At 37.8% G+C, this 23,215-nt stretch overlaps 1 long non-coding RNA gene and 1 pseudogene across 1 annotated transcript in view; one reads left to right on the forward strand and one right to left on the reverse strand.

Annotated features, from left to right (window-relative positions):
• The window catches only part of LOC110220440 (uncharacterized), a 28,111-nt gene extending 6,444 nt beyond the window's left edge, over positions 1-21,667 (reverse strand). The window contains exons 1-2 of the long non-coding RNA XR_002327867.2: positions 21,602-21,667; positions 1,405-1,500 (exon numbers count right to left, since the gene is read on the reverse strand). This is a non-coding gene — a long non-coding RNA (uncharacterized LOC110220440). The remainder of the gene's footprint in view (positions 1-1,404; positions 1,501-21,601) is intronic.
• On the forward strand, positions 10,135-10,706 carry LOC110220439 (large ribosomal subunit protein uL5 pseudogene; annotated as a pseudogene).
• Positions 21,668-23,215: the final 1,548 nt, after the last annotated feature.

The following is a 23,215-nucleotide window of genomic DNA, read 5'->3' on the forward strand; positions in this document are numbered from 1 at the left end:
AACCACTCCAATATCTTTGCCAAGAAAACCCCAAAAGAGGGTCATGAAGAGTTGGACATGACTAAAAATGACTAAACAGCAATTGTAAAATAAGGCTAGAAAGATAGACATAGCCACATTGTGGCAGTCCTTAAACATAAGGCTGGCAAATTTGTATTTTATCCTAGAGGCAATAGGAAACTAATCAAGGGTTTGGGGCATGGTGGATTAGGGTGGGAGAAGATGATACAATTAGACATCTGTCTTGGGAAAATTATTTTGTCAGATATCTACAGGTTAAGTTAGAAGAGGAAGATATTGGAAGTAGGAAGACCAAATATGAGGCTATTTTAATAGTCTAGAAATGGGGTGATGAGGTCCTGAAAATATGGTGATTGAGTGACTAGAGAAAAGAGGATTGACCAGGAGTGGATAACCTGCAGCCTTAAAGCTACATGTGGCCCTCCAGGTCCTCAAGTACAGCCCTTTGACTGAATCCAAACAGAACAAATCCCCTTCATAAAAGGTTTTGTTCTGTAAAAGTTAGACTCAGTCAAAAGGCCTCACCCAAAGACCTAGAAAGGCCACATGTGACCTCGAGGCCACAGTTTCCCCACCCCTGGATAGATATAAGAGATGTTGTAGACTTAGAATTAGAAGATTTGGAAAATAATCAGAAATGAGTTGTGAGAGATAGGGAAAAATTAAGAATGACTCCAACGTGTGGAAATATATCCAAATAAGGTTCATAAACCATATATCATACCCATAATAGAAGCAAGGAATTTTGGAGATGGCAAGAGTGGGTTTATGGGAAAAGACAGACAATTTGAGTATAAGATGATGACTAGAAATCCAAGTGGAAATATCCAGCAAGCAGCTGGCAATTTAGGGCTAGAATTAGGGAGACCCACTGTGGCTACATATATAGATTTAGAAATTATCTTTGTGGAGATAATAAATGAACCCAAAGAAACAGATGAGATCATATGGAGCATAAGGAAGAAAGGTAAAGCTTAGAATCTTCCACTATAGGGTAAAAGTTTTGAAATGAGGGAAATGAGGTCAGAGTAGGAGCGCTGATTAATTGTCAGAACAGAGAAGGCTGAAGTGACTGGAGGTCACAGTTAAGCATAAGTTTAGGAGAAGTGAGTTTGAAGGAGAATTGTAAATATGGGAAATTAAGAAATACGTACAGAATGGTTTTACAAAAAAATATATATATATATATATATATATATATATATATATATGCATACATACACACATGCATACATATTTTTCTAATGGTATCCATCTCTGGGGGAGAGGGGGATTGAAAGAAGTGAGAAAAAAATTCTTGGAGAATGAAAATACCCTCATACCAAAAGATGACTCAACCCATTCCTGATACGGAGTAAAGTTAAGGAAGGGGGACCAACTTACTTTCTCATTAAGCATCTTTGGTTCTCAGCTTGCTAACTTTGCAAGATTATTCCAAGGATGATTCAGTCAGCTTATTATATATTGAAAGCAATAAATCTAGGAGAAGAAAAGAAAAAATGAGAGAGGACAAATTTAAGAATTTAAGATTACCACATCTGTAAATGGGTGCAACAATACTTGTATCACCTACTTCACAGGGTAATTGTAGGAAAAGGGCTTTTGAAAACTTTTTTTTTATTTTAAGGGTTGTCCTTATGTGAAAAACATTTTGTAAAAGGCTAGTCTACAACTATACACACACACACACACACACACACACACACATATATATATATATATATATATATATATATATATATATATGAAGATATCATATGGAAGGCCTCATTTACCTACTAAAATTAGCTTTGTGAAAATTTTAGACAGGTGGTATGGAAATGGGCTTATTAATTATTTGCTTTCTACATGACACATCATACAAAAAAAAAACACTAGAAAGCACTAGAAAAAGTAATTTTCCTCCTTTCAAACATGTGAATACATTCATCACAACTTTCCTTTGATAGACCTAATCCATTTTGGCCACACAACATCAAAATTCAAGCAAGTATTACATCAAAGTAACTGTCTTTCAATTTAATCCTGATCTTCCAGTTTCCCAGTTTTTTCTTACTTCCTTATGTAATGAGGTGTAGGAAACAATTTGAGAACTAGTGTTGATTTGCTTTTTAAAAAATGACTTGTTTATTCTGACTTAAAATTTGTTTTAACTCTAATGCCATCTGTTATCATCTGTGCTATTAATAATCTCATACACAATGAAGACTTGAAAGAGGAAGTTAAACTCATTTTACTCACACTATTGTGAGTGATGAACAATTTAATACAAAATTGTTTGTTTCTTTGTAGAAACTGGACCCTGAAGTAATGCCCCAAATTGCCATTTATAGAGCATATTAAAGTGTTCCACGTAGATTATCATAACCCTACAAAGCAGGAGCCATATGTATTAATATCCTCATTTTGTAGATAAGAAGACTGAGGAATAGAGAAGTCAAGTGACTCCTTCATGTATTAGACCTAGTATTACAGGTAGGATTTTAACCCAAATCTTCTAAATTCCACATCCAGCACTCTGTTTAGTCCACCATAACAACGTTTTTCATGGTTTATCAATATAATATTAGAAAGGAGAAAAATCATATAGAATCAATAATGGGAAAGTAAGAAATATGCTCATATTAAATATGAAATGGGATAAAGGGACAAGAATCATAAATTTAGGCCAAGAAGGGATCTCATAAGGCTACCCTTCTTATTTTATAGATTAAAAATACTATGTCCCCCCAAAAACTTATCTTGTTGGGCACTTTGTCAAAGGCAATATTCGAACCCAGGTCTTCTGACTCAAAGTCAGTGCTCTTTCAACTATACCATATTGTCATTGAATGGAGACCATGAAAGAAATAGAGTTGGTGGAAGGGGTAGGGGAAGAGGGATAATGCAGAGCTGGGAAATAACTAACTTGTGACAAGTGATACAAGGTCGCAGCATCAGCAGACATGGGTCCAGTTCAGGCATTTGGACATGAATCAGAATCAGGAGGAAAGCAAAATTAGACTTGCTGACAACTGAAAATCAATGAGGCAAGATAAGGAAATGCCTATGCTCGCTCTCTCTCTCTCTCTCTCTCTCTCTCTCTCTCTCTCTCTCTCGCTCGCTCTCTTTCTCTCTCTCTCTTATTTTCTTGATGTTGACAACCAAGTAAAGATTGTACTTGCCAAAAGTTTCACATTAGTTTTACTAGCATTTTTTTTGCTTTCCTGTTAATTAGTGCCAGAGGCAAATACTTGTTCCTTCTTCCCAGACTCCCCCTCTAGTTGCTAATGAAGTAGAGCATTTTCTGGGCTTCACAATCTCACTTGAATTGTGCTATTATTTTTTGCTGGTGGTAGGGAAAAATAAATTAAGTTGGAGAGTGTCTTGATGGAAACAGTTTACAATCAAACACCCCACTGTTGACAAAATCATCGTGACTGTCACTTCGCGCCTCTCTGCCAACTGTGTAATTAGTGTCATTACCAATGTCATGGAAATATAAATTAGTGAGGATTACACAGCACAGAACTGCATAAATACGAATATTTTTATAGTGCTTAAGTCATGTCACAAATTGTGCCCAACATGAGTTTGGCACTTGCTTCCAGCTGTTCTTAAGAAATATCAGACAAGCTCAAGTTCAACATTTTTTGTAATGTAGTTTTGGAAAGACAATCTGTGGGTGGATGTGACTGGGGTGAGAGTGACATGGTGGAGATGAAGAAAAATATTAGTTTGTTTGGAAATATTAAAGGAAAGAAATATTTGGCACATCTGTGCTCCCTAGGAAAGTAATTTAAATTTAATTTTGATGTTACCTTAAGTCAAACAAATAAAGATCAATTTATCTTTAAAACCATATTGTACGTGAAAGACAAATATGCAACCACCATTTTGGATTGTCCATTTTCTTCTTCATGAGCAGAAAACATTATAATTCCCTATGCATTACACGAAAGGTACATATGATTCTCTGTTCAGGGAGCCATTTCTCTTCTTTTCTACTTATCCAAATTTTATTCAAGTTTACTTTCTTCATATCCATTGAAAAACATTTATGAAAAGTTAAGCCTGCTGGCATTACTAGGGAAAAGACAAAAATAAATGGATATACACAGTCCCTTCCCTGAAGAAGCTTACATTCTAGAAAGGGAGAAAATAAATATGATGCAAGGAAAAGATATGATCAGTACATGAGAAAATTACAAAGTGCTATGTATTCAGATAAGATAGTGATCACTACCAGATTGGGAGATCAAGGAAGGCTTCATGGAGGAAGTCGAATTTTAGCTGGGCCTTAAAGGACAGCAGAGGCTTTCAGCAGTAAAAGATGGGCAAGAGAGTTATATTATGGAGAGTGAATGACGTGCAAAAGCACAGGAACTGGAAAGGAGGGAAATCCTTTGAATCACAAGGAACTTAGGCTAGCTATGAGCATAGGCAAAACTTCCAAACATTAGTAAAGCATGAGTCAGGTTGTGTAAGGCCTTCAATGCCCAGCTGAGGAGCATGACTTAAAATGAGCTACGTCAATGGGAAATCACTAAACCTTTTTGAATGATAAGATCAGACCTCCACAATCGGAAGATTAAAGTTAAATGGTCTCTCTGTGATTACTCATTGACAGATCACTGCAGTAATCTCTCTCACTTTGAATTCTTATAACACTCATTACACAACTTGATTTGGCACAAAATAATTTGCTGTTTCAAATTCTTATCTAACTGTTTTGTGTGTCTTGGTCATGTCTCCTCAAAACAACTGTCAGCTCCTAGAGGGCAGGGGTCATGTTCAGAACTTCTTTTGCACTGAATCAATGTTACTGACTAACCAAATATGTTCATTCCAGGGGAAGAGCAAAAAGCAGGCCACAGCAAGCAGAGGATTATGGCCTAGGGCTTTCTCTTTAGAGGGCGGGATGCGACATGAGAAAGCCATATGACAGGAACTCAGGAATTCTAGCCTCCAGGGAAATGTTGGTGTTAAATGTTTTGGTCACTCATACAAGTTGGTTCATTAAAAGTATATTTATGGTCACTTAAACCCTTCATTTTGAGCTAAGGTGTATGAGAAGGTCTATGATTTCATCAGTCAAGATGGGAAAGAAAGAAAGGAAAGAAAGAAAGAAAGAAAGAAAGAAAGAAAGAAAGAAAGAAGAAAGAAAGAAAGAAAGAAAAAAAGAAAGAAAGAAGAAAGAAGAAGAAAGAAAGAAGAAAGAAAAAGAAAGAGAAAGAGAGAGAGAAAGAGAGAAAGAGAGAAAGAGAAAAGAAAGAAAGAAAGAAAGAAAGAAGAAAGAAAGAAAGAAAGAAAGAAAGAAAGAGAGAAGAGAAAGAAGAAAGAAGAGAGAGAGAAAGAGAGAGAAAGAAGAAAGAAAGAGAGAAAGAGAGAAAGGGAAAGGGAAAGGAAAGGAAAGGAAAGGAAAGGAAAGGAAAGGAAAGGAAAGGAAAGGAAAGGAAAGGAAAGGAAAGGAAAGGAAAGGAAAGGAAAGGAAAGGAAAGGAAAGGAAAGGAAAGGGAAAGGAAAGGAAAGGAAAGGAAAGGAAAGGAAAGGAAAGGAAAGGAAAGGAAAGGAAAGGAAAGGAAAGGAAAGAGGGAGGGAGGAACAAAAGAAGAATATAAACCCTCTTCTCCAGGGAGAGTCCACAATTTATAGAACTACCTTGGGTCTCACCTCTGAATCACTGCTGCCATATTTATTCTCTCAGAAATTCCATCATATTTTATACCAGAAGTTTCCTCAGTTTTGGAAAGATCCAAAAGATGTTTGATCCTGCTTGCTTGACCATAAAATCAATACCATAGGCCCTTTATTCTTATATGACTCGGAGCTCAAAGGAGACTACTTATGTTTGCAAGTGAGAAAAGGGCTTCAGTCAACTCCCAGGGCATCATTTCCTCAAGACCACCCATGTTAGGGTTTTCAGTTAAGAATCCCCTTCATTCATTTCTGTAATTGCCTATGCTGATGTTCCAAGTCACTTTTCAATGTTCGTTACTCTCCTACAATCCATGTTACTTATTTATTCTAGTAGGAAAGATACTGTTTTCCTTCTTTCCATTTCAACAAAAACTCCATTTATAATTTAAGCATTCTTTTCCTATAAGAGCTGGGGTTTCAGATCTCTTGGATTTCTCTCTCTCTTTCTGTCTCTCTGTCTCTCTGTCTCTGTCTGTCTCTCTCTCTCTCTCTCTCACACACACACACACACATACACATGCACACCTACACAATACTTCACACAACACAACTATACTATGTTGGTGTTAGCTTTTTTTTTAATCTCCCAAAAACCTCCAAATGAAATTTGTATTTTGTTAATTTTCTTTTGAAATTCATTTATTTTCATTCATTTCTTTGCTAAGATTTTGTAAGTTGGAAGCTCTACAAAATAAAAATGACAACAAGTCTCAAAAAGTTCTGTGGCTTACTATGTAGAGCGTGAGATATTTACCTTCAACCATATTTTCTACAATCTTTTTCACTACTATTTCTGAGTCCCATTCTCATGTCTTCAAAGTGCTATTTTTTCCTAAAATACTAGAATATTTTTGCCCAACTCTATGAATCAAATTATCTCACCAAAAAAGATTTTAGACTCTAAATTTGTATTGTTGTTTTCATCTTCTGCTTCTCTTTACAAATATTCTACTGTTCAAAATGTTTTTTATTTGTTTTACTTTAAAAAAAAAGGTAGGAAGGATAGAAGGGAGGGAGAGAGTAGAAAGGAATGAAGAAGATAGAGAGAGAGAGAGAGAGAGAGAGAGAGAGAGAGAGAGTCACATAGGGAGTTGTCCTTGGCTGCCTTGGTGTTGACAAGTCAGCCTGTGAAGAAATGTAGAAGAACATGTATTTTTTGATAGATCTTAACTTGTACTTTCTAGTTTTACTAGACGTTATGTGCTGTTTAATGAAAATTCCACTTCCTGAAGTTAGTGACTCACTTTCTAACACTGCTGAAGAACCAGGGAGCCAGAAGGCTGAGGCAAAAGCAGCAAGGTAAGGACAAGAAGAAAACATTCATTTTCTGCCCTGTCATTCAGAAAGAACTGCTTCATGTTTCAGGGTTCCACTCTGATCCAGTTGGGTCTCCCTGTAGCACTATTCAGAAGGGTTTCTAACTGATCTGGAAAACTATCAAATATTTTCATTGGCACTCCAAAAGCTGAAGATAGTTAGTGTCTCAGTAACCACCTGTAGACCTGATGGCAGTTTGTCCCTTTTGGAAATTCAACAGTATGATAAACCTGAACTATTTCTAGCCCTACAGAGCTGCTGAGAAGAAAAGAGATATGTGCCCATCAGTAAGTGAAGGAACATTTATTCTCCCTCTGTAACCTAACTCGGCTCAGCTAGGTAGGAATCTCTATGAATGGCAGAAAATCTCTTGGTAGAGCTCAACTCCAACATTAAACACTTATTATCTGTGTGACCCTGAGCAAGTCATTTAACCTCTCCATGCTTCAGTTTCCTCTTCTATAAAATAGGGATGGTAATAATATCTACTTTACAAGGCTGTTGTAAGAATCAGATAACATATGTGAAGGGCTTTACAAACCTTAAACAGCTATACACATGCTATTTTTATTAATAATTATTATTATTATAAGTGATTATTATTTGTTATTAGCTCTCTTATAGCCGAGTTCTGAGGGTAGAGAAGAGAGGCAATGATGTCCTGGAAGTGCTTTACCTTTAGTCAAGGTAAAAGTTACCCCAACAATCCATGACTTCAATTTTTTGTGGGGGAGGAGATGAAAAATAAAGGCTACCACTCAAGGAATGCATGTGCTTGAACAGAGGTATGCCTACTCAAAGGCAAAGAGAGACAGGGATAAAAGTGAATATTGATCAATAGCTCTAGAAAATCACCTGACACAATGTTGTGACTGTCACCGGACAAAATGTAAATTATTGAAATCCATATTGTGTCTCAGGGGATTTTTCCAGCCTCTTTCTCTAGACCTCTTCTTGTGAGTTTCCCATCCAGGAAGTCCAGGCCTCACCAACAGTATAAAAGCTATCAGTTCCAAATCACAGCCTCCTCTCTATCCCCACCCCCACCTTGTCAGAGGAGGGGGGGTCTGCTATTTAATAGTTGGAGACCTCTCAAACCCTTTCACCACAAGCAAGCTACATCCATTCTACATCTCTTTATAGTGTCTAAAGGACTTCCAAAAAACCAACTGTCTTTTTTTTTAAATACCCAATGGAACTCAACATTCACAATCTTAGGCAACTCCCTAGACAGTAGAAAACTCAGATAAATTACCTCCTAGCACTCTACATTTCTACTTCCATCTAGAAGATACTTAAGAGATAGCCATAAATTGCCGAAGAAGGAATTTAAGCTCATTTAAGTGTGAGTTTAAAACATGTTATAGCTACATGGTATTCTATATGCATAATTTACATATATTTAACACATTTTATATACATTATTTATACCCCATCCCAACTACTCAAAGGCAAAGAGAGACAGGGACACTAAAATACCAGATCCTTAAAGTGTGGGCACAGAATGACAAGATAATTCAGGCAGTACAAGAACTCTGGACCAGGGGATAGATGGAGCAAAGGAAGGCAACTGAATGTTCATGGCCCTAATTACAGTTGAGTACATTAAAATTGGAATGGAGAGATATACCTGCTTCTCTTCACCAGAGCCCATGTCGTCCCTGATGGCACCAAAGTATTCCTCGCTAGCCCTCCAATCCCCCAAAGCATTAAGGTGAGAACTGCAATTTAAGCAAGCTAAGTGATGCTGGCCGCAGGACAGACCATCCAGTAGACATATCATCATCAGGAAAGGAAGCGTAGCTCCTGCAGCTAAATTTCAAGGTGTCATTGCAGATAGAAGGAAACATGATGATCTGAGCTGAATCCCCCACTAAAATGTCTCATTTTAATATTGAAATTGGCAATCAGACTGAGACCTCCCAGGTTGGTAAAGATTAACTGTTGGCCCAAGGAAATTACACATAGGAAAAAGTCACAGAGCTCTTATAAATAATATTGTTAGTTATGTCATTATTATTGCACACATATATATATATAGAATATCATGCAATCCTTCAATAATTTACGATAAAGGGCTATAACTCTGTTATTACACCCTGGTGGAAAAACTACCTACTGACAATATTATAATGTAAACTTTAAAAAACCCTCTCTGAAGATTGGCTAATGCACTCAGACAAAATTGAGGTTTGATGGGAAGAGCAGTGGAAAGTCAGGAGAATTGGATTTTAGTACCAGCTGTGCCATTAATCAGTTATGTGGCCTTAGGTGTCATTTAACCACTCTGTACCTCAGTTTCTCCATCTATAAAATAAAGATATTGGGCTCAATAATTGCTAAGGTTCCCACTTTAAGAATCTATGATTTAAAAGAGTGAAATTAAACTTCAATGAGCATATTTAACTAAGTCTCTTAAAATCATTCAACCTGATTTTTCTACATTCTAAATAGCATACACATCTTTTGTGAGTTTAGGGGAAAGTGTGGAAATGTAATATATAACAATATTTATGTATTTTGAACAAAATAAGGATTTATTTCTGCTTCTTCCTTTGCTCACAAAAGTACCCTCTCTTGGCTTAATTTTTGTTTTATTTCCATTTTGCATTTATTGATTCTATACATAGCAGGAGTCTGGTAGAAATTTTGGCAAGGCTGTAGTAGGAGATTTGGGAGAAGATTGGCAATTAAAAAATATTAATTAAAACCTTACAGTTTTTCTATTGTGGTGAGGCTGTAGGTCATTGTGGGTAAGGGGCTGGTTCTGGTACAAGTAAGGCCTGGCTTCAAGTGTTGCCCCTACTACATACTAGCAGTGTGACCTGGGTAAGTCACATAACCTCTTAGTCTCCCAAGCAGCTCTAAGATCTTTACCCACTGTGGAGCTGCTGAATCTGAATGGGTCAAAGGAGTCTCTACACAAGAGAAAAGTTTTCCCAGCAATACCCCAGCCCCACCAAACAACATATTCACACTATACAATTCAGTCAACTTCATTTTAAGTGCCTAGATAGACATCAAAGACAGGTAGGCAAGTGCAGTGAATAGATCACTGGGCCTGAAGTCAGGAAGACCTCAGTTCAAATTTACTCTCTCTCCCCCAGGTTCTCCACCATGGCTCAAGATCAGGGTGAAAAGGAAAACCCCGTGTGGGAACTGCGCATCCCTAAGATCTGCCTCAACATCTGTGTTGGGGGAAGTGGGGACCAACTGCCCCGGGCAGCCAAAGTATTAGAGCAGCTCACAGGCCAGACCCCAGTGTTCTCCAAAGCTCGCTATACCGTCAGGTCTTTTGGAATCAGGAGAAATGAGAAGATAGCCATTCACTGTACAGTCCGTGGGGCCAAAGCTGAAAAGATTCTGGAGAAGAGGCTGAAGGTGCGAGAATACGAGTTCAGGAAAAATAACTTTTCAGACACCAGCAACTTTGGCTCTGGGATCCAAGAGCATATCGATCTGGGGATTAAATATGACCCAAGCAGCGGCATCTATGGCTTGGACTTCTACATAGTGCTGGGCAGGCCTGGGTTCAGCATTGCAGACAAGAAGCATAGTACAGGCTGCATCTGGGCCAAACACAGAATTGGCAAAGAGGAAGCCATGCGCTGGTTCCAGCAGAAGTACGATGGCATCATCCTTCCTAGCAAATAAAGTTCTGTTTTCTAATAAAAGGTCAATAAAATGATCACTGAAAAAAAATCCACTCTCAAACACTTACTAGTTGTGTGACCCTGGGCAAATTACTTAACCTGTTTTTGCCTCAGTTTCCCAACTGTAAAATGGGGATAATAATAACACCTACCTCACAGGGGTAGGAAATCAAATGAGATAATATTTGTCAATACACTTAGCCCAGTGCCTGGTACATAATAGATGCTCACTAAATGCTTCTTCTCTTCCCCCTCCCTTAGATAAAACACTGGTAATGCCTACATAAACAGAATTAAGCCAAAGTAGAACCCTGCCCAACTGAAAAAGGCCACACTCTAACATGGTTACTGGTGGGCCTAGTTCTCTAACTTTGGTTTCTAAGGTCCTTAATCTACGGTCTCTGAGCCTGACTGTCCAATTGCTTTCATTAACCATAGGTTCAGCTGCCCTTGCTTTCTAATTGGTTCTATGACTAACTGTCCATTAAATACTTGGCATGAGGCAGCAGGTAATCTGAAAGCCTTCATTTCCTCCAATTTTAATGCCATCGTACTTTAAATTAAAATGAAGCCATTTCAGAATCGACCAGAATCCAAGGCTGTATAACTCATGGAATCAAACAACTGAAGAACAGCCACCCTCCTGCTCAGGGCCATTCCCTGAAGACTCGATGTAAGCTGTACAGACTCTTAAATTGCAGGGCCAAGTTTGTGGCCACTTTCCTCCTGAGATTCTGTGGAGGGGCAAGGGAAAAAAAGGAGAAAGGAAAGAGAAGGGAAAGTTAGAATAGCATGGGGAGAGGGAAGGGGAGGAAGGGTAAAGAAGGAGAGAAGGATGGTCAGGGGAGGAGAGAGGAGGGTGGGGTTTTCCAAATGGGTTCTAAGTCTCTTAAGGGAGACTTCTTTTTCAATGGGTGGGGAAGAAGTGGAATGAGAAGATTTTCATTAACTGAAAAAAAAATTAAGCTTTTAAAAGAGAAGGTATGTGATGAAAGTAGAAAATGTTGGGAAGAAAGTGGTTCATAGAGAAAAATCTTTGCAGCAAGTTTCTCTGATAAAGGTTTCATTTTCAAGTTATATAAGGAATTGATTAAAATTTATAAGAATAAGAATCATTTCTCAATTGATACATGGTCAAAAGATGGATATGAACAAGTATGAAGAAGTAGTTTTCAAAAGAAGCACTCCAAGCCATCAATAGCCATATTGGAAAAATGCTCCAAGTCACTAAAAATTAGAGAAATACACATTTAAGCAACTTTGAAGTCTCACTTCACACCCCTCAGATTGGCAGAGGTGACAAAAAAAGAAAAAATGACAAATGTTGGAGGGACTTGAAGAAGACAGAATATTAAAGCACTATTGGTAGAGTGTGAATTGGTCTAGGCATTTTGGAAAGCAATTTAGAACTTAGGCAAAGTTACTAAAGTGCACAGATTCTTTGACTGATATTACTGTTAGATCTATACCTCAAGAGATAAAAGAGGAAAAGCAGCCATATGTTCAATAATTATTTATAGAGCAAAGAAGAATGACTGAATAATTATAAGAACATAATGTAAATGATGAAAGGGATGATTTTAGAGAAATATGGTAAGAGTGAAGTAAGAACCAGGAGAATGATGTGTACAGTAACAGCAACATTGCAAAGACAAAAAACTTTGAAAGACCTAAGAATGCAGATCAATTCAATGATTAACCACAATTCCAAAAGATCCATAATAAAGAATATTGACTACCTTCTGACAGAGAGGTGACTCAGGACAAAGAATGAGACACATTTTATGTCACCAATGTGGAAATTTGTTTTGATTCATTATGCATATTTTTATGAAAGTTTTGTTTTTCTTTTTTTTTTTCAGTGAGGTAGATTACCTATACACGGTTTTTCTGATGTGACATTTAGGGAGCACCAAATATTTCCATGTTATAACAATCTGTATGTATATATGCCTATAAATGTGTGTGTGTGTGTGTAATCTGGTGGAAGGAAGAAGTAAAGGAAGCAACTATCAAGTATCTACTATGTGCCAAGCACTGTCCTAAGTACTTTTACATATATTATCTTCTTTGATCTTCACAACAATCCTGAGAGGTAGGTACCATTTTATCCCCTTTTACAATTAAGGAAACTGAGAGTCACACAGTTACCAAGTGTCTGAAGTCAAATTTGAACTCAGGTCTTCCTGACTCCAGGCCTACTGCTCTAGGCACTGTACCATCTAGCTGCCTCTAGGCAGCAACTCTGTGTTTTGCCACAGTACTAGATCATATGATGTTTTGCCATGACTCATGAGACACTACTAAAAAGGAATATAGTGTAGTTCAAAGAGCACTGCACTTGGAGTCAAAATATCTGTATTTTAATTGTGACGTTGAAACAACCAGCTATATGACCTTGGGCAAATCTCTTTAACTCTCTGATTTTTCATCTATAAAATGAGTGTTGGCTGATATGATTATTGAACTTCAGGAAAGATTTTAGAGATCATCAAAGAGAAGAGGGTACAGAACTAGTTAGAGGCTGAGGTAGAAGTAGAACCCAGATCCCCTTCATCAGTGTTCTTTTCATTATACTAGGGGAATGGAAGGGAATAGGCATTTATATAGCACCTACTATGTACAGGGCCCTATACTAAGTGCTTTGTAACTGTTATCTCATTTAATCCTCACAACAACCCTGTGAAGTAGTTGCTGTTATCATCCCCATTTTATAGTCAAAGAAACTGAGGCACAGAGATATTAAGTGATTTCACCTTTTTCTTTTATACTACTTTACCAGTTTTCTCTTGGGGCACTAGTCCAACCATGGAGGAATCTACTTTTAGTCAACATTCATACACTAAACCAGGAGTTCTTAACCTGCCATCTATAAGCTTAGATGAGGAAGAGAAAATGACATTTTTATTTTCACTAACCTCTAACTGAAATATAGTATTTCCTTCAATTACTTAAAGCATTGTTCTAAGAAAGGGTCCAAAGGCTTCACTGAACTGCCAAAGGTCCAAGACACAAAAAATGATCTGAACCAATCTTGAATAACATCAATAATTGAACACTTTGCTTTATGTTTTATTGCCGGGTCCAGAAACCATGCCCTGATGGCTTAACCTTGTCATCTCTAGAACTCCAGACTTGGACGGGGGTAAAGGATGTACTGTTTCAGATGAACCTCAGCCAAGCTTACTCTCCTTGGCATAGCATGGACACACACACACACACACACACACACACACTATTTCAATTCTAGAATCAGAGTCAAATCAATGCTTCCATCACTCCTAAAAAGAATATATTAAGGGGCAGCAAAGTGGCACAGTGGAGAAAGCACTGGCCCTGAAGTCAGGAGGACCTAAGTTCAAATCTGGTCTCAGACCAAACTTTTGACATGTATTAGTGTGTGACTCTTAGCAAGTCACTTAACCCCAATTGTGAAAAAAAAATGTCAATCTAGTTCCATTTGCCATCCTTGTAGCTTTCAAAGCCAAATTTATCCTCCCAAGCCAGCATTCCTACATATATATATATATATTGTCTCTCTCTATTAGAATATAACAGGGACTGTCTTCTCAAATTTATTTCAGCACTTCATTAAATGTAGAGCTTTGCACATAGTAAACACTTAATAAGTTGGGAGAGGGCAAGAGTGAGGGAGAGGGACTGGGACAGGGACAGGGATAGGTAGAGGGAGAGACAGTGACTAGGGTCCATACTTATGATTTCTTCACTTTAAAGTGCTCTAGAGCTCTCTCTAACAATGCTGTGCCTTTGGGCAACTTATAGTCTTAGACAGTTGCCTAGGGCATTGAGAAGTTGAATGACTTTCTCAGGGTCACACAGTCAGTATATGTCAAAAGCAGAACTTGAATCCAAGTCTTCCTTACTCTAAGGTCAGCTCTCCATACTAATGAAATTTCATTACAGGAAACAGTTGAATTCATGTCCATGAATTGTCCTGTTTACAATTTAAATCTGAAAGTTAAATGTTGATTTAAGTTATGCCTTCATACAGATGGAATGTTAACTGAGCATGATGACCTAACATGAAATGCATTGCCTATGAAATTCAAATACAGTTTAACTTATTGTTGGTTATTAATGGTCTCTAATGTAGGCTGTATCTGTTAACTAAAGAATATATCACTAAGTTCCCTTATAGTTTCAGGAGTCTCTAAATGTAAGGGATGTAATCCTGTCAGGGATTCAAGAATAGTTCAGTATAGGCCTATAACCAAAGAGCAGATGGTGAAATTGTCTTTCAATGACTTGGCTAGAAAAGACAGTATATATAAAAAAAAAAACCACCCTATTTTCTATATGTCTTGCCGTATTCAAAACATATTTGTAAGTATTCAGAAAAATACTAAGGGTTGGTCCTCTTCAAACAACTCCCATATTTCAAGGATTCATGACTTCATCTGTATGAAACAGTTCAAAATGCTTCTATTTCTGGTAGATGGTCTAATGAGCTGCTAGGACCAAAAACCACATCATCCAGTGGCCAGCATTCAGTCTCGAGGCTTCAATCAGTTGGTCCTTAGATGACAGATACATAAAACAACATCAGACCCATACTTGAACATTTCCCAACTTGGTAAGACCAACAATGATTTCGATTCTGCTGTCATAATCTTTGAGAGTCCAGCATCAAATGCACAACAGAACGAGGCACCAGAGTACAACATTAGTGGAGGAATTGGCTCTAATAAGGAGAGAGAATAAAAGGCAGAAAGCCACCTGTGGCATGAGGCCTACTGAACAGAAAACTTTCTGGGAGGAAGAATTTGAGAATGACTTGAGGAGCAGAACAGAGAATAAGAAATGTGCTTCATCTGTTTTGATTTTCTGGTGAAGAGAAAACTGGAACTAAGCCTGCTACAGAAGTGCCATCTTTGGAGGAACTTTGAGTCTCAATACAAGAACCAAAATCACAGAAAAGAGGTCTAGCCAGACTGATGACAAGGAATCCTCTATAACATGCCTGACAAGTGGTCATCCAGCCTTTGCTCAAAGACTTTCAAGGAGGGTGAACTCAAAACCTCTTAAGGCAGCCCATGCCAATTTACCTCTTTGAAACTTCTACCCATTTTACTGGTTCTGAAAAGAACAAGGAGAAATGGGTGGAAGTCATAAAGTGGAAAATTGGCAACCACACACTGAGAATACAAGGATAGGAAGGTTTGATTACCATAGCCAAATGGTTTACATTAAGAATAGTTATAGCTATTCTCTTAGACTCTAGGACTCAAAGTGGTGAATCCATCCATGGTGCTGGGGAGAAAAATAGAAAAAGAAGTCAGGAGAGTTCTGAACAAAAATGCTCCCAGACTCAATGAGTAAAGAGGATGTGGAACATAGACCCCTTTGTCAAAGTGATGAGGCTTGTGTGCCCGAATCAGATTGGTGTTTTTCAGTACATGAAATAAAATATATAGAATTGCAATGCAAACCAATCACATTGAAATATAGTTATCAAAAAATTTTTTAAGTTCTTCAGCCCCAGGTTAAGAACCCCTCTGCCTAAGTGGATAAATGCCATATAGTGACACTTTTAATAGAGGGAGTTGAAGTCAGGTATCATATTATACCTAGAAATTATGTGCATACTTAATAGAAATGAACATTTATCAGATTCTACTAAATTTTTGAAGTGTAACAGTGATCAACAGTAATAATCATAGTACGAAAGATTTCGAACTAAAACAACCTTAAAAGTAGCTAATCTAACCCAGTCATTTTACAGGTGAGGAAACTGAGGCCTAGATAAAATAAGTGACTTCTCCAAAATCACAGCGTTATGACTCTAAAGTTAGCCTGCTTCCCACAATGCCACAGAAGGAGATAAGTTATCAATATGCAATAGAAAAGAAGCAATACCTCTTTAGAATTCAAGTTAGGGCAGGTATCTCAGGGGTGGGCCAGGAAGAGCATTAAAGCACAGTGAAGCATAGGCAAAGAAGTAGTGGTAGTGACTAAAGGAAAGGGCACCTGGCAGTTTGTCTGAAAGGCTTCTGATTAAGTGTGGGTTATTTAGAGATATAGGGCAGCTAGGTGGTACAGTAGATAGAACGCCAGGCTAAGAATCAGGAAGATTTGTCTTCCTGCATTCAAATCTGGCCTCAGACACTTACTAGCTGTGTGACTCTGGGCAAATCACTTAACCCTATTTGCCTCAGTTTCCTCATCTGTAAAATGAGCTGGAGAAGGAAATGGCAAACCACCCCAGTAACTTTGCCAAGAAAACCCCCAATGGGGTCTTAAAAAGTTAGGAAGGACTAAAAACAACTGAACAACAAAAATTTAGAGAAATGCTCTAATCATGATATCACTACTGTTACTAAGTCTGACCCATATCTTTCTGAAATAACAAAATTAACTGCAGTTTGAATGAGATTTGGAAGGTTTTCTGATGCAAGAGAGCCAGTAGGATCCTGGGTCCCCTTCTGATAAATTCTCTATGATTGCAGCGTTCCTTGTCTTGCAGAGATTTCCAAGCAGTATTTCTTCTGTGAGATCTGTGACCTCTAGGGAACAGTCACATAAGTGCCTTGGCAAGCTGCCATGGTCAGGGAATTGGCCAGTGACAAATTGACAGCCTCAGGGCTCTGTCCTTGGTCCTGATTGGTTAAACATTTTTATCAATGACCTGGATGAAAGCATAGATAGAATATTTATCAAGCTTGCAATGGCATGAAGCTGAGTGAGCTCTCTAATATGCCAGAGGACAGAGTGAGGGTTCAAGAAGATCTTGATTTGCTGAAACGATGAAGCAAATCTAACAAGATGAAATTACATTTATCAGAAAGATAAAATTCTGCACATACATTAAAAAAAAACAGCTACAACATTATAGGTTAGTGGTGTGGTAGCTGGAAAAGGACAGAGGCTTTTAATGACCAGCAAACTCACTATGAGTCTGCAGTTTAATGTGACAGCCAAGAAAGCTAATGTAATCTCAGGCCACATTAATAAAAGGATAGGGTCCAGAACATGGCTACTAATGATCCCATTGTATCCTTCCCTCCTTGGTCAGACCACATTTAGAGTATCGGGTTGACTCCATATTTTAGCAATGACATTGTCAAGCTGGAGCACAGCCAGGATAAGGGAGGAGGGCATCCAGGGGAGGGATGGGACTTAAAAGCCTGAGGAGCTCTTGAAAGAACTGAGGATGTTAAATATGGAGGAAAGACCACCTACATGGAATAACTACCCTGATGAAAACATAGATCTTTCAAAGTATCACTGCAATTCAACATCACAGCAAAAGATTTCATTGTCATTGACAAGAAATGCTGATTCCAATAAATACCAACTTGCTATTTCCAAAGCTCCTTTCTATGTTTAATTAACAATACAGTGGTAGACTCCATAGAGAATACACTTGACCCTCAGGGCTCAATGTGCTTTTGAGAGAAGGTTCACAATGCATACTTTCTTTCTGTGACTTTCTTTTCTCCTGTCTCTTTGGACATTCCTTATAGCTGGAGGAGAGGCATGAAATTAGCTAGGCTAAAAGTTGGGTAGTAAGAGCTCATAGGAGCCTGCCTAAAGAAGGTAGACTTGAAGGTTCTGACTAAATAATGAAAAGGAAAATAGCATGTAGTTTGACAAATGAAAGAATGCTTTTTATTCTACATCTGTCTGTGCAAAGGGGAAGACTCCAGGCTGAAAGCCTGAGTACCTCATAGCAGAGGGAGGGAAAAGTGTACTTATGCACACTTACAAAGTCATTTTAATGATTTGTTTCCTATTCTTAATCCATGAGTATTCCACTGAAGTGAGAACTGCTTGTCATTTACTCCAAGCCCCTCCTATTTCATTTTTGAAATGTGTTTTTTATAGACCCATTGTGTATTTGCTCACTTGGCTCAGTGGGTTGAGCTTCCTTGATTCTGCTCTCTGAGGATGTCAGTGTGTCAGCTAACCCAAGGATGGCAGCAGTAATTGTTACTCTGGTACTGAACAGTTCAGTAATCACTGTAATAAAGTCACGCAGAAGGGTTTCTGCACAAGTTAATGTTGGCTCCAGACAGCTCTCCTGGGTGCTGTTCACTTTGCTTTGCTTCTTTGCAGAGTTCCAGTGAACTGTTTACCAGGGTACTAAAATCTGGCAAAATCCTCAACTTCCAAAAGCATTTCTATTCTGTCTTCTAGCATATGGTGGAGAAAGGAGTGACAGTTGCAGGAGGACGGGTGTTTAAACCTGACAACAAATGCAACTACAGAGACCTCTATCCTTTTTTGGTGTCAAGGCCTTTACTCAATCAAGTATTTATTTATTAAGTACCTAACATAAGTCAGGGACTGTGCTAAGATGCAGAGACAAAAATGAAATGTTCCCTTCTCTCAAAGTTGATACCTTGCGCTAGGGAAGATGATACGTAAATATCACAGGATCTCAGAATTCAAGAATTCAGAGGAATCTTAGTGGCTATTTAGTCCAACCCATGCCCCAAAGTAATACCCAGTGTTACATATGCAATAAATGGTTGCCTAGCCTGTGATTGAAGACTTCTAACAGAGAAGGAACTCACCACCTCTCAAGGCTGCCCATTCTACCATTCAACCAGCTCTAAGTGTTAGGAAGTTTTGTTTTGTTTTGTTTTTTTCCTTGACATCAAGCCTAAATTGGTCTCTTGAAAGTTGCTCCAGTTCTGTTCTCTGAGTCCAAACAAAATAAATCTAATACTTCTTTCATATGGCAGCCATGCAAATACTTGAACATCGTCTTTTCTTCTTTGGGCTAAACCTTTCAACCAACACTCATATGCCATGGACTCATAGTGCTTCATCATTCTCATTATCCTCCCTAGGCTGTCCCTGTAAAGTTGGGATGTCCAGAACTAAACATAATTAATACTCTACTTACATATGTAACTAGTTACCAGATAAATTCATGGAATCAGTTCTGTGGGCTGAAAAGTATGACCTGAGATGACACCACATGTTAAACTTTAACTGATCAGCAATTTTACTGGCCTATACAGTAGAAAGGTAGAAATTCTTTCCTCAAAAACTCTTCTTGATTGATTTCATTGCTGAGTGGTCAGCCTTCTAGTGATGAGTCTCTCCAATGTTTAGCTAGGCTTGTCCTTGGCCATCATCTGTTGATCAAGGCTTCTTCAATTTGACAGTATCTGCTAGAGTTTGTGTTCTACTGGCATGACCTCCAAGAAGCAACCTCTAAAACAGGATGAGGCATCAGAGTAAGACTTTAGTGGAAAGGACAGCACACAGTCCATAAGGTTTCTAAACACTTCAGGACTCACAATATCCACAAATCTCAGTTAGGCCTACTATCTTACTCTTTATTTGTTGCTTTGCAGGACATCTCTTTACACATCAGTAGGCTGTGACAATAAAAGAATCTACCTGTCTACCTTGCTCAGATGAATATGACAAATGAAAAGTTACCCCAAAAGGATTTGTAGCATCTCCATTGCTCTGCCCTAACATTCCTTCTAAAAACACATTAATAACCACCCCAAAAGGAGTCAGATGGCCACCACTAAGTCTGTGACCCAAGGTGGACAAATACAAAAAATATACACCAAAACATTCAGAACAACAATCTTTGTGGTAGCAAAGAACTAGAAACAAATTGTATGCCCATCAATTGGGAAATGGCCAGGAAAAAAAAAAACTCCCTACAAGATTCTAATGGAATCTTGTGCAGTCATAAATGGCAAAAACAAAGAAGGCAGAGAGACATGGAAAGCTTTGTATTAATTGATTCATAGTAAAATAGGCATAGCTAAAAGGGCACCATACAAATGACTACAACAATGTAAAGGAGAAAAGGAAATTGGCTCTGAGTAACTGGAAAAACCAATGATATGCTCGGAGGAAAAAAACTGTGACGTATAGCTCCCTCCTGTAAACAAAAGTTGTAGGATTAGGATGGTAAAATATTGTATATGTTCTCAAATGCTATTCCTCAATCAGGTGTTTTTGTTCTAATTTTTTTTCAATGTTATAAGGGAGGGTTCAATTGGAGGGGGGAGATTTTCATAAATTACCTTGGTATAAAGGCAAAGGGTATTACTAAAACTGTTTTTTCTCAGGAAGGAAAGGGAAGGAAAAAGGAAGGGAAGAGAAGAGAAGAGAAAGCAAGGGAAGGGAAGGGAGGAAAAATAGGCCCATTTGAAAGATATCCTGTATAAAAACAAAAAAATTATATCTAGCATCTTTTAAATAATAATAGCTCAAGTGGAATATACTATACAGTTACTGTCCACTTTCTTCGAAATATCATATGAATTAAGTAGCAAAGTATGATTATCCCCATTTTATAGATGAAAAGATACTTGTTTAGAGCTAAACAACTAATAGATATTGAAGTTGAGACTCAGACTTAGTAGTTGTCCCTCCAGTCCAAGGGTCCTGGCTATCTACACTGCTTTGCCTCTCAGGAATGTAAAGCAAGAAGCTCTAAATCCACCAACTGGGCTGATGCAGATCCATGCCTCTAGTTTTTCACAGGAAATTATTAAATTAAACAAGATTTCAAGACAACTTATGTTTTTAGTGGTTTGTCATTTATCTCTTGAAAACATATTCACATAAATGAAGTCATTCACATGGAATATAAACAATACTCAGATGATGACACAGGTTTTAGAAGTTTATATTTATCATTCACCCTATGGAGTACTAGCCTGGTGAGCTTGAAAAGAAGTTTCGGTTTACCCATTACTGAATTCTGTGCTAAAACTTGCACTGCTAGGAATCCCAACCGAGAAAAATGATTATTTTCTATTATATTAACCCATTAATAATTATGATCCAGCCTTTTTTTTCCTCATTCAAGGACTGGCCCCCTATAGGTCAGTTAGCCAGTCTCGAAAGGACATGGCTGATAAAATTGCTCTATCTTTGCTCCTCATTTTGGGTAAGACAACCCCCCCCCCCCAGCTAGGACACCTTACTTCTGTAAACAGAGCTGGTCTGAGAGGAGATGGATTCTTCTGTCCAGATTGCTGAAGGCAGTTGAGTCTCACAATGAAGCCACATTCTAAGTAGGAGGAGCTAAACACTCCTAACCTACTCCCTCATTAATTGTTCACCATTCAGGGTTGATTTTCACCTGTCTGGGGCACCCACTTTTCCAAAAGTATATTAAAGTTTCCAGTCTCTTCAGGACCTTTGTCTGCTTACTGAAAGAAACCACTGACCATCAATTTATTGATTATTGGTTAGCCTAACTAATAAACTGATCATTAATTAAACCAGAAATTCTGTCTCTTGGGTTTTTTCTTTTGTTACACGACCTTTCCTTGCTTGATTTAAGTTGCAGTGTAAACATTCACAATAAACCTCATTTTGGCACCTTGTGTCAGAGTTGTGTCAATTTTTTAAAAAGAGCACAATTTGGAGCAGAGTTCCTTTTTAAAATGTTCATATTTAATAATTTATAGTGATTTACAAGTTAGTCAAGAATAAACAGTTTCTAACCTCTTACTTGTTTATTTATTGACTAACATCTTACTTTTAAGTGGTCTTAAAATGTGAAGTAGATCAAAATCTCTCCTGAAAATTCCTGTCAGAAAAAGGGAAAACATAAAATAGTCTCCAATCATCATTTCTCTATACAGCTTCCTCTTCCATATACGCACTCAAATAAAACAAACATTACAGAAATTTGTCCATGTGGCCAATCCAGGGAGATAATGGTAAATTATTGAAAGCCAGAAATGATAATTACAGCATTTCAATACATCAGTAGGTCTGTGACCTCATTTCTATGGATATGCCCTTAACAATACCAATCAAAGGCCATCCACACCTTCATGTCCTGCTCAATACTTATCAATTTCCTTCTGTAAATCCTGCATGGGAGTCAACAGAACATGATAGGACTTTCTACCAGATCTCTTGATATTATATGGGAATGGTATAGGGGGTTGTCACCTTGCTCTTGCTTTATGACTAGCCCATCTCCTCAGGTGATGCATCTCTGTCATTATCTTTTATGGCACTTGTATGTAATTTGAAAGTGGTACTTTATGCTTGAGTCTATTAAGATTGCCAGGCATCCCTCCATTGCACTTTGAATGACACATAATTTTGATTCCTTCAAAACTGTGGTATTCTATTATTTAAAACCATCTAGTATTATGGAAAAATATGCTAAATGTGAAAAAAAGGTGGGATTTCATTTCAGAAAGAAACCAGGGGTAAAACAAAGGATTTCATAATTTCCCAAACACAATCAAACCCATTTTTTCCTCCTCTTTAATTTTGAATCAAGTTCATTGTCCAAGACTTGTATACCAAGGAACCAGCCCTATGATGCTCACTGAAGTGGCATTATTAATTTAAATTTGCTTCTTTTTATAATCCTATTGGTACATAGGTTTCTAAGTAAACTCTCATTTACTCTTGGGAGAATTTTATGGGTATTTTTAATAAAAGAAAAATCAAAAGAAATATTCCACATGTAATGAGTGTGATCTAGAAAGAAAGGAAGCATGACTTAATGAACAGATGGCCAGCTTTCAAGTTAAAAAGACCTGGTTTCAAGCCCAACCTGTGACACATAT

This window comes from Phascolarctos cinereus, unplaced genomic scaffold, assembly GCF_003287225.1.
Source record: "Phascolarctos cinereus isolate Bilbo 61053 unplaced genomic scaffold, phaCin_HiC Scaffold_4;HRSCAF=312, whole genome shotgun sequence".
Classification (NCBI taxonomy): domain Eukaryota; kingdom Metazoa; phylum Chordata; class Mammalia; order Diprotodontia; family Phascolarctidae; genus Phascolarctos; species Phascolarctos cinereus.